The sequence below is a fragment of the Saccopteryx leptura genome, chromosome 2 (assembly GCF_036850995.1).
Source record: "Saccopteryx leptura isolate mSacLep1 chromosome 2, mSacLep1_pri_phased_curated, whole genome shotgun sequence".
In the NCBI taxonomy this organism is placed as follows: domain Eukaryota; kingdom Metazoa; phylum Chordata; class Mammalia; order Chiroptera; family Emballonuridae; genus Saccopteryx; species Saccopteryx leptura.
This window is the reverse complement of record NC_089504.1, coordinates 227,249,082-227,262,380: the sequence shown is the minus strand read 5'-3', so window position 1 is coordinate 227,262,380 and position 13,299 is coordinate 227,249,082.

The following is a 13,299-nucleotide window of genomic DNA, read 5'->3' as shown; positions in this document are numbered from 1 at the left end:
ATGTAATATATTGTTTCAGATGTTATATTTAGGTCTGATTCATTTTGAATTAATTTTTTGTGCAGGGAGACAAACAGTAGTTGAGTTTCATCCTTTTGCATGTGATTTTCCAATTTTTGCAGCATCATTTATTGAAGAGGCTTTCTTTTCTCCATTGTGTGTTTTGGGCTACTTTGTCAAAGATGATTTTTCCATGTATATATGGTTTTATTTCTGGGCTCTTGATTCTGTTCCATTGGTTTTATGTCTGTATTTCTGCCAATACCATGCTGTTTTGATTATCGTGGCTCTATAGTATAATTTAACATCAGGTAGTGCGATACCTCCAGCTTCATTCTTTTTCCTCAGGATTGCTTTGACAATTCCAGGTTTTTTGTGGGTTCATACAAAACTGGCAATTCTTTGTTCTATATCTTAAAAAATGACATTAGTGTTTTGATGGGGATTGCATTAAATTTGTATATTGCTTTGGGTAATAAATATAGCCATTTTAACTTTATTGATTCTTCCAATCCATGAACATGGAATATTTTACCATTTTATTTTGTCTTTTTCAGTTTCTTTCAATAATGTTTTATAGATTTCAGTATGCAGGTCCTTCACATCCTTTGTTAAGTGTACTCTTAAGTATTTTATTTTTTGTTGTTGCAATAGTAAATGGAATTGTGGGTTTTTTTTACTATATTTTCCAAAGTTTCACTGTTGGCATATAGGTAAGCAACAGACTTTTGCATATTGATTTTGTATCCTGAGACTTTACTGTATTGGTATATTGTTTCTAAGAGTGTTTTGTTGAAGTCTTTGGGGTTTTCTATATACAGGAACATGTCATCTGCAAAAAGTGATACCTTTACTTCTCCTTTCCCAGGATGGATGATTTTTGGATATTTTATTCCCTGGCCAGATTTCTCTGGCTAAGACTTCTAGTACAATATTGAATGAGTAGAGACAGTAGGCAGCTTTTTATTATTTCTGATTTTAGTGGAAAAGCCTTTTGTTTTTTAGTATTTTGTATGATATTGGCTGTTGGTTTGTCATATATGACCTTTATTATGTTGAGGTACTTTCTACTTATAGCCATTTTATTCAGAGTATTAAACATAAATGGATGTTGTACCTTATCAATTTCCTTTTCTGCATCTATTCATAGAATCATATAATTTTTGTTCTTTGTTTTGTAAATGTGGTGTATTATGTTGATCAATTTACATATATTGAACCATACTTGTGCTTCCCACTTAATCATGATTTATTTTTTTAATATTGATATATTGTTGTATTCTATTTGCTAAAACAGTATTGATAATACATTTTCCATCTGAAATCATTCACTGTTCTTCAAACCAAACATATTTGTCAAGTAAATAAAATAATAAATTTTGCCTGCCATAACTTGTAGTATCTAAGATAGAGTGTAGACTCAAACATATTTGACTAGTTTTGACTAATTTTAACAGAATCACTTTTTATTGAGTTCTAAAAAAACTGGTATTGGCCTCCATCTTGTTTTATTTCATCATAAATAAATGATCCATGTTGTCCATTTTTATCAGGAGAAATTCAGATTTTACTGAAATTTAGCTTTTTAAGAAAATTCTTCAGTTTCAACTTCAGCTAAACAATAATTAGTTCATAATTATGTCTTATTGTTTCTTCCCCTTGTTGTATTGAAACAAATTCTTCAGAATGATAATGGTGGTAAGAAGATGCCAGTAAAATGCCGTAAGAGCACAGGAAGCCAACAGAAAACTTTTTTGTACTGTTTCTAGTTTAATGACTTCATATGAAATATCCTTACCCCAATTCATTACTGACTTCTGGATCAGCTGCTTGATGACAATATTAAATGAAATAATGTGCAGAAGAGTTTGAACACAGAATGAGAGTATACCAAAGAAGAGTTTTTATATAGATGGTTTACTCTCATGATAAGCCTACCATATGGTTTGACCCATTACCATGTGCTTCAGCTGACACTAATAAAACCAAACAAAAAATTGTGAGTGAGTGGAAGGATTGGATTGAGAAATGTGAGTTGTGTTAAAAAATACATGTTAGTAAATAAATGTATAGATATGTTAAATTTTCATTTCTTTTCGGTTATAGACATAATTGTGAATATTTCTAAATAGCAAAAATTGATCATTTTAAATCACTTTCCATTTTGAAAAAATTGCTATGATTCATCCTAGAATTTCTAATTTTTATATTTATTTTTCTGTCTCTGTGCCAGTTTGTGAGTTATGGTGAAAAAAAAAATTATTGTTAGCCAAGAAGATAGCTTCCCTCTTTGACAACTGAGTAGAATATATCTAGACTCACTTACACAAAAATGAGTTTCATGAACAAACTTATGTTTGTTTTCAAATTTAATGTTTTATTGAAAGGTGAACAGATAGTCCAATCACTTATAAAAGCAGAAGTAGATGACTCTAGGATTATGATGGAATACAAGCATATTGATAAACAGTCCATAATACTGAAAAGCTAAATACATTTTGTTCAGATAACCCTGGCATGATGTTTCCGGTTCAGTTTTTGAGCTCAAATTTGGAAGTCCCTTAGAAGTTCACATGCTGAGTTGCTGGGCAAGATTTCAGTAGAAGCCAGAGGACCAGTATCTTCCATAGCTCCATGGGTGCCAGGAGCCATAGCCGTAGCCTCTATAGCCACAGCCACAGCCCAGGCCACTGAAGCCACCCCAACCATAGCCGAGGCCTCCATAGTAGCTGCTGTAGTAGCTCATGGTGTCAGGAATTTGTTTGCTGTTCAAGGTCAGAACCTGCATATAAATGTCGACCTCTGTCCTGGGAAACTTATATACCCTGAGCAGAGCAGATGATCCACCATGTGACCACTGTTCTGGATCATTCCAAAATATTTGTTGACTTGAGGCATCTTATTAATCTCTGCTACAAGGAGAGACTCCAGCTCATTAAGTTCTGAGTTTGCATAGCTGCATGGTTAGAACACCCCGAACTCACTGCATTCTTTGTTATTAATGAGAAAAACACCTGTCTTCAAAGTCTCAAAATCAAAATTCCCTAAATAGAATTCTTCATTACTGAGCATATTGCATTGATCCTCTGAATTGGCATTTTCTCACTTAATATTTTATCATTTCTAATTTGCATCATTCTTTTCTTTTTTTAATTAATTTATTTATTGTGTTTACATAGATTCTAGCGTCTCCCCAAAAGAATCCCCCCTCCCCCATATTCCCCTCAACATCTCCTTTACCCCTCTCCCAAGAGCTCCCTCCCCCCTTCCCTTCAGGTTTAATTCCGTTCCTCAGTTCACATTGTTCCTTGGATTCCTCGAATGAGTGAGGTCATATATTTTTCTTTCTCTGCCTGGCTTATTTCACTCAACATAATAGTTTCCAGGTCTATCCATATAGTTGCAAAAGGTAATATTTCCTTCTTTTTCATGGCCCCACAGTATTCTATTCTATATATGTACCACAGCTTTTTAATCCACTCGTCCACTGACGGACACTTGGGCTGTTTCCAGATCTTCGCTATTGTGAACAATGCTGCCATAAACATGGGGGTGCATTTCTGTTTTTCAGTCAGTGATATGATGTCCTTGGGATATATTCTTATAAGTGGGATGGCTGGGTCAAAAGGCAGTTCCATTTCTAATTTTTTGAGGAATCTCCATTCTGTTTTCCACAGTGGCTGCACCAGTCTGCATTCCCACCAGCAGTACAGGAGGGTTCCCCTTTCTCCGCATCCTCGTCAGCACCTATCGTGTGTTGTTCTGTTAATGAGCACCATTCTGACTGGTGTAAGGTGATATCTCATTGTGGTTTTAATTTGCATTTCTCTGATGATTAGTGATGTTGAACATTTTTTCAACTGTCTGTTGGCCAACTGTATGTCCTCTTTGGAGAAGTGTCTATTCATTTTTTGTGCCCATTTTTTGATTGGATTGTTTGTCTTCCTGGGGTTGAGTTTTACAAGTTCTTTATAAACTTTGGTCATTAACCCCATACCAGATATATTGTCGAATATGTTCTCCCATTGTGTGGTTTGTCTTTTTATTCTGTTTATATTGTCTTTAGCTGTGCAGAAGCTTTTTAGTTTGATATAGTCCCATTTGTTTATCCTGTCTTTTATTTCATTTCCCCTTGGAGATAAATCGGCAAATATATTGCTGCGAGAGATGTCAGAGAGCTTACTGCCTATGTTTTCTTCTAAGATGCTTATGGTTTCATGACTTACATTTAAGTCCTTTATCCACTTTGAGTTTATTTTTGTGAATGGTGTAAGTTGGTGGTCTAGTTTCATTTTTTTTGCGGGTAGCTGTTCAGTTTTCCCAACACCATTTATTAAAGAGACTATCTTTGCTCCATTGTATTCTCTTACCTCCTTTGTCAAATATCAATTGTCCATAAAGGTGTGGGTGGGTTTATTTCTGGGTTCTCTGTTCTGTTCCATTGATCTATATGCCTTCTCTTATGCCAGTACCAAGCTGTTTTGAGTACAATGGCCTTGTAGTATAACTTGATATCAGGAAGTGTGATACCTCTCACTTTATTCTTCCTTTTCAAGATTGCTGAAGCTATTTGTGTTCATTTTGGATATATATATATATATATATATATATATATATATATATATATATATATATATATATATGGAATATTTGTTCAATATCTTTGAAGTATGCCATTGGTATTTTAATAGGAATTGCATTGAATTTATAGATTGCTTTGGATAATATAGACATTTAAATGATGTTTATTCTTCCTATTTAGGAACACAGTATATGCTTCCACTTGTTTGTATCTTCCTTGATTTCTTTTATCAATGTTTTATAATTTTCCAAGTAGAAGTCTTTAATCTCCTTGGTTAAATTTACTCCTAGATACTTTATTTTTTTGTTGTTGCAATAGTGAAGAACATTGTTTTTTTAATTTTTCTTTCAGATAATTTATTATTGGTGTATAAAAATGGCACTGATTTCTGAATATTAATTTAATATCCTGCCACCTTGCCAAATTAATTTATCATGTCTAGTAGTTTTTTGACTGAGACTTTAGAGTTTTCTATGTTCAGTATCATGTCATCAGAAAATAATGATAGTTTTACTTCTTCTTTTCCAATTTGGATGTCTTTTATTTCTTCTTGTCTGATTGCTGTGGCTAGCACTTCCAGAACCAAGTTGAATAAGAGTGGTGAAAGGGGGCATGCCTGCCTTGTTCCTGATCTTAAGGGAATTGCTTTTCATTTTTACCCATTGAGTATAATGTTGGCCGTGGGTTTGTCATAGATGGCCTTTATCATGTTGAGGTACATTCCCTGTATTTCCACTTTGCTGAGAGTTTCGATTATAAATGAGTGCTGGATTTTATCAAGTGCTTTTTCTGCATCTATTGATATTATCATGTTATTTTTCTCCTTCCCTTTGTTTATGTGATGACTCACACTAATTAATTTGCAAATATTGTATCAGCCTTGCCTCCCCACAATAAATCCCACTAGATCATGATGTATGATTTTTTTCATGTATTGTTGGATCTGGTTTGCTAATATTTTATTGAGAATTTTAGCATCTAAATTCATAAGGGATATTAACCTATAGTTTTCTTTCTTTGTAGTGTCTTTACCTGGTTTTGAAATGAGAATTATGCTTGCTTCATAAAAGAATCTTGTAAGTCTTCCCTCCTCTTGAATTGTTTGAAATAGCTTGAGAAGAATAGGTGTTAGTTCTTTTTTGAAAATTTTGTAAAATTTGCCTGTGAAGCCATCTGGTCCAAGACTTTTGTTTGTTGGGATTTTTTTTTAAACTGTTTCAATTTCATTTGTTGTAATCAGTCTGTTTAGGTTTTCTGATTCTTCCAGATTGAGTTTTGAAAGATTATGTTTCTAGGAATTTATCCATTTCATTTAGGTTATCCAATTTTTTGACATACTGTTCTTTATAGTATTTTTTTTACAATCCTTTAAGTTTCTGCTGTGTCAGTTGTTATTCCTTCACTTTCATTTCTAATTTTATTTATTTCAGTCCTCTCTCTTTTTTAATTGATGAATCTAGTTAAAAATTCATCAATCTTGCTTACATTTTTAAGAAAACAGCTCTTGGTTTTATTGAACTTTGTATTGTTTTTTTAGACTCTATGTTATTTATTTTTACTCTGATCTTTATTATATTCTTCTTTCTACTTCTTCTGAGCTTTATTCATTGTTCTTTTTCTAGTTCTTTTACATGCAGTGTTAAGTTGTTTATTTGAGCTTTGTCTTGCTTCTTAAGGTATGTCTGTAATGCTATGAACTTCCCTCTCAGGACTGCTTTTGCTGTGTCCCATAAATTTTGAGTTGTTGTATGTTCATTTTCATTTGTTTCAAGGAAATTTTTAATTTATTCCTTGATCTTGTTGTTAACCCACTCATTATTTAATAACATGCTATTTTGCCTCCAAGTATTTGAATGTTTTTCAGTTTTTCTATTGTAGTTGACTTCTAGTTTTATGCCATTGTGGTCAGAAGAGATGCTGGATATGATTTTAATCTTAAATTTATTGAGACTCATGTCCTAACATGAGTCTCTATCCTAGAGAACGTACAATGAGCACTTAAAAAGAATGTATATTCTTCTGCATTAGGGGGAAAGGTTCTGAAAATGTCTATTAAATCCACTTGTTCTCTAGTGTGTCATTTAAGGCCAATCTTTATTTGTTAATTTTCTGTCTGGAGGATCTATCCATTGATGTTAGTGTGGTATTTAAATCCCCTACTATTATAGTATTGCTGTTGATCTTGCCCTATATGTCCATAAAAATCTTCTTTATATATTTAGGTGCTCCTATATTAGTTGTATAGATATTTACAATGGTTATATCCTCCTGTTGGATTTTTCCCTTTATGATTATTTAGTGATCTACTTTGTCCCTTACTATAGCCTTTGTTTTAAAGTCTATTTTGTCAGATGTAAGTATTTCTACCCCAGCTTTATTTTCATTTCCATTTGCATGAAATACTTTTTTCTATTCCTTCACTTTTAGTCTATGTGTATCTTTTGTTCTGAGGTGGGTCTCTTGTAGAGAGCATATGTACAGGTCCTGTTTTCTTATCCATACAGCTACCCTATGCCTTTTGATTGGAAGCTTTATATTTCTCCTTCAATTTTAAACTATAGCCTTGCTGGATAAAGAAATCTGGTTTGTAGGTTCTTGCTTTGCATCACTTTGACTATTTCTTGCCAATCCCTTCTGGCATCAAGTGTTTCTGTTGATAAGTCAGTTGTCATCTTTATGGGGACTCCTCTGTAGGTAATTAACTGCTTTTCTCTTACAGCTTTTAATATTCTTTCTTTGTCTCTTAATTTTGACACTTTAATTATAATGTGTCTTGCTGTAGGTCTCCTTGGGTTTCTCTTTAATGGAACTCTCTGTGCTTCTTGAACTTATGTGACATTTTCCTTCATCAATTTAGGGAAATTTTCATTTATGATTTTTTCAAACAGGTTCTCTATCCTTTGTTTGTTCTCTTCTCCTTCAGGAACCCCTATGATGTGAATGTTGTTTCTTTTCATGTTGTCACAGAGCTCTCTTCAAGTTTCCTCAGACTTTTTGACCCTCTTTTCTTTTTGCTGCTCTGCTTCTATGCCTTCATTTACCTTGTCCTCTAAATCACTGATTCAATCCTCTGCTTCATCTAACTTGCTATTAATTCCTTTTAGTGCAGTCTTCATTTCTGATATTGTATTTATCATTTCTGACTAGTTCTTTTTTTATTATTTCAATGTCCTTTTTGATGCTTGCTATCTCTTTATTTAGGTGCTCATTATGTTCATCCATTGTTGCTCTAAGATCCTTGAACATCCTAAAAATCATTGTTTTAAACTCTGCATCAGGTATTTTGGTTACTTTCATCTAATTCAGTTCTTTTTCTGGGGATTTCCCATGTTGATTCATTTGGGTCGCATTTCTCTGTTGCCCATTTTGTCTGTGTATTTGGTAGTGCTGTCTGACTTTGAAATTTTTGTGTGGTGTTTATAAAGAAGATGGGTTTGGTGGTACTGTCCTCCAGGCCACTTGACCTGTTTTCCTTGTTCTATGAATGCTTCTTAAAGGTACTATTTTTCCTCTTGTTTTATGTGAGTATTAGATGCAGTTGGTTCTTTTGTGGGTATGGTTATCCCTTCAGGCTGGCTGGCTTTAAGGGTCAGCCTTGATTGTGTGTATTACACACTGTGCAATGTCTGTCCTATTGCACATATTTATTCTCCACAGTGTCTGGTGCCTGCTAGACTCCACCTTTGGGTGTGCTGCTTGTGTAGGTAGTTGAGTCTAGGGTTGGTGCTGTCTGCCACCCACTACCAGTAGTGTTGGGTCTAGTTCTCCTTGGGTTGGTTTTAGCTATTATTTGTAACCTGCTGTGGGCTACCAGTCTGCAGCCGCTGCACTTTTTGCTGTCTGTGTCTGCGTTTCCTGTGTTTGGGTACTATGGGAGGGGCCAACCTTTGTATAAGGATGAGCTTCCTCCTGCATAGAGATGACTACCGCTCCATAAAAGCACTCTGTAAAAGCCCCAAGCTCTGTAAGATTTGTCTCCACTTTTCAGCTGCTCCTCCTCCTCTTGCAGCTGTCTGGTCTTCCCACAGAGTCTTCTGTAGTAAGACTGTAGTGTGGGCTCAGATTGGCCTCACCCAACCAACCACTCTACAGGATGCACGATTGGTGGATTAGGGAACTAAGGTTGTGAATACATTTGTGGGACCCCCTACTTCAGAAGTCTCTTGGTCAGGAGCTCAGTACAGGGAATGTGGGCCCTACTCCAGATCTTGATCCCTCAGCCACTGCTGAATACTCAAATTTTATTTCTCCCTAACAAGGTGAGCAGCAGGTTCAGACTAAGTGCAGCTGACAGTCCCCTCTTCAGAAGTTCTTTCAGCTGTTGAGACTCTGATCTCAGGAAGGAAGAATGAGAGAGTTCTCTCCTGGGGCTGACTGTGCCTCTCCTGAAGGTGGCTAAGCCCCTCAACCAGACCCAACAAGAGATTCACAGGGACCCACACTTTAAATGTCCATGCTCCAAGCTTCTCTCCCTTCCCCCTGTGAAATCTGGCCTAGCAGGACAGAATATCCAGTGCCCTGGCTGGCTGACTGTGAAGCTCCACCCTATCTAATGCACATGAGCCTCTGTGCTGGTGCTGATCACAGAGAGTGGAACTCACCTTAGCTGGGCCTGGTGTGAGGAGCTTTTTCTTAGGATACCACTCTAGTAAGCATTGTTAGGTCCTGAACTGATGCTCTCTACAGCTGGCCCCTGGATGTGATAGCCCCGGGCCTCCCAAGCAGGAACCCAGCGCAGCCCAGTGGGAGACACTGCCTATAACTGGCTGTCGGCAACCTTCTTGGAGCTACAAGCAATTCAGAGTTTGTGGCTGCCTTGGCTGGGCCCAGGTGTACATGGAAATACCAAGCTACACTCCAAGGCTAGCTTTTACTCACTCTGGTCCTGGGAGAAAGTCTGCTCAAAAGGCCATTTCCCTGGGTCTCACTTCCTGCAGCCTGTTGGCTGGCTGCTTGTTGGGCTCAGCTGCTGGGAAAAGAAACCTCTGCTAGAGTCTAGAGCCTGTGGCAATTTAACAATTAGGAAGGGTGGTGGGTGTGGCTTCACCCCTTGGCCCCAGGTGTCAATCTGTCCAGACTTTTTTCACAGACCTCAGTAAAGTGAGGCCCCAGCAGTCTGGTGGGTGTGGCCTCTGAGACCCATAGGTGTGGTCTGCCCACCCACAGTTTCAACTGAGTCTCTTGTGAGGTGGAAGCACCAGCTATAGACTCAGGAGAGTGTAAGGGGGAGCTCCGGTTTCAACACCAGAAAACTGAGTCACTGATGTGCTTCCTGCTTCCTGGCCTCTCAGAATGACCCCTCGCCATGACTGGGGTATGATAGACACCCAAGGGCAGAGAAGCTGCTTTTGCCCAGGCTGATGCCACTCAGAGGGGATTGCTCCACCCAAGAAAGATGGCAACTGCAGTACTGGAGTATGACTCAGCACAGGGGTTCCAGTGGCCATCCCCCATAGTATCTCTCCCTGGACCTCCAACTTTACACTCTCCTCCCACAATTCCAGTCCTCTCAGCTCTCTCCCGCCAGAGCCCCAGGTAAGTGGCCGTGAACAAGGTATTCTGCGCAGGCCCTTTAAAACAGACTCTGAGTCTGAGAGCTTTGTCTCTTGTGGACAGAAACCTGGCTCTTTTCACAGCTGAATGCTGTCTGGGCACCTCTTCTAGGCCCTGGGGTCCTAGGCTGGGGTTCCGGGCCTAGGGCTGAGGACCCACACCTCTCAAGGCAACCCACCCCTCCGTGAGAGTTCCTCCAGACCCTCAACCACCACTTGCTCCTGGGAGCGGGACGGCCCTTTCTGCATCTCTGCCCTTCCTACCAGTCTCGGTGTGGCTTCTTCGGTGGTCCTTGGTTATAGACTTTTCTTAGTTTAGTCCAAAGTTGGTTTTTCAAAATGATTGTTCTTAAATTAAGTTGTAATCCAATTTGATCCTGGGAGGTGGCACAACCAAGCTGAACACACACACACACAAGAAAACTATTTTATTTTTGTATATTCTCTTGCAAAATATTCTGAATTATCGACATAGTAAAATTAATTACAAAAGCTGAGGATCTATTTACAAGAACAAACTCACAATTATAACCAGTCTACCAATCTGTTCAAAAAAATTCTCTTTAAATATTACCCTCTTTTCTGAAATGGAAAAATATTATCTAAAACTATAGATCAGTGTTTTTCAACCACCGGTCTGCAGACATGTCTGCCACAGACTCCTTGCCAGTTTACAATAGAGTTAACCACCCTAAAGTTGTAGGAAGACCATAGACCTAATGAGCTTCGTTGAATTTGCTTATGCTCAGGATGATTTCTGCCTTAGCAGTCCCTGAAATAATACTTTTATTTTCACTTGTTTCCATGTGTAAAAAGATTGAAAACCACAACCATAGATGACTTTGTGCTCTTGCTTTACAGTCAATATATTTCTCTCTACTCTTCCTGGTTATCCATGCACATCTGTCTACTGACCTCTCCAAATCTTTGCTCTGTACTTATCACCAAAACACACTTGTACCAGCCAGGCTTTCCTTCTTCTCCATTATCTCTAATCAGCATTTTACCACTCTACTCATATTTTAAATTTAACATGGTATTTTTGTCCTTATGTTTTTCACCAATTCTCTGTGTCCTGCCTCTTAATTTCTCTTAGGCAAGCAGCAAACATTTTTTGTTTTATATTTATATATGTATAAGTGAGCAAGTGAGATAAAGAGAGAAAGAGAAAGGGACTGACAGGGACAGACAGACAGGAAGGGAGAGAGATGAGAAGCATCAACTCATAGTTGCAGCACTTTAATTTTATTTTTTTAATGGGGTGACATCAATAAATCAGGATACATATATTCAAAGATAACATGTCCAGGTTATCTTGTCATTCAATTATGTTGCATACCCATCACCCAAAGTCAGATTGTCCTCTGTCACCTTCTATCTAGTTTTCTTTGTGCCCCTCCCCCTCCCCTTCCCCTCTCCCTCTCCCCCCTCCCCCCGTAACCACCACACTCTTATCAATGTCTCTTAGTCTCACTTTTATGTCCCACCTAAATATGGTGGTTCCTCAAAAAACTGAAAATAGAACTACCTTATGACCCAGTAATCCCTCTACTGGGTATATACCACAAAAACTCAGGAACATTGATACGTAAAGACACATGCAGCCCCATGTTCATTGCAGCATTTTCACAGTGGCCAGGACATGGAAACAACCAAAAAGCCCATCAATAGATGACTGGATAAAGAAGATGTGGCACATATACACTATGGAATACTACTCAGCCATAAGAAATTATGACATCAAATCATTTACAGCAAAATGGTGGGATCTTGATAACATTATACGAAGTGAAATAAGTAAATCAGAAAAAGCCACAGATCTTTAGGCTCAACCTAGGAACCATGAGGTCTTGTTAATGATCCCATGCTCAGGCCAGTGATCCTGCACTCAATCAACTGACCTTGACATTTCTAACATGGGTCCTTAGTGTCCCAGGTCAATGCTCTCTCCACTGTGCCACCATCTCATCAGGCAGTTTTATTTATTTTTTAACAATCATTGGTATACAATCTTTTATTAATCATATTAGTTGCAGGTGTACAATATAATGATTCAACATTTTTATACCTTATTATGTCATCACCCCAGTAATAATCTAGAAATCATCTGTCACTGTGCAAACTTATCACAATTTTACTGATTATATGTCCCTTTTTCAAGCTCCCAAATATTTGTAATGAGATATTCTAATTCATTAAGGTTTTAAATTTTAAGAAATACTTGTATAGTCTTAAGATTTTGTGAAATTTTTAAAAGTCCCCTAAAATCTTGATGCCTAGAAAAATCTACAAAAAATAAATGTGCAGGGAGGAAGTGACTGAGACAGAAACAAGAGTATCAAGGTTGTTGGCCAGCCTTTGTGGATTCCCTCAGCTCACTCTGTGATCGTGGCAAAGGAAACCCAAGTGTAGCCCTCCTGAAATGTGACCATGCCTTGGGCTTGTGTCTTTCCCATTACTTTTACTTTACATGACTCTAACAAGTCACTGAGGGCTTTGTTTGGTGTTGTTTTTGTTTTGTTTTGAGGTTTATAAGTGACATTTTTGATAATACATTTTTCATCTGAAATCAATCACTGTTCTTCTAACAAAGCATATTTATCAAGTGAATGAAAGAATAAGTCAAACATATTGGACCAGTTTTGAGTAATATAAACAAAAAATAATCTTAATTTTATTTCATTACCTAAGTATATCATTTGATTATCAGAAAACATTGGTATTTCCCTCCATCATATTTTATTTCATCATAATAAGTCATCATAATAAGTTTCATGGAGGTTGGTAGATTAAGAGACCCCCTCTGGATGAGGATAGTCCTGTTGACAAGGATTTATTAAGCCGAATGGTTTATGTACGATGACCAATTAATATGTCCTGTACCATTTAATTAATATGTACCTGCTTAATATTAATGGGGCATATAATTTAATGCACGATGTACATAGAAAATAAAATTATACATAGTGCGGGAGGGGCACTTTGAAAAATTTTATTTCCTTATATAAGGCCAAGGGGTAGTTTAACTAGAATATCAGCTTTGGGTGTTGACGGTGGGGCTTGCGCTCTCTCCTTGAAGTCTTTGGGGGAGGCTGAATCCCCTTTGCTGGTTTACAAGACCAGAGTAATTAAGTATACTACAAAGACTCTTCATTTTAAGAATCG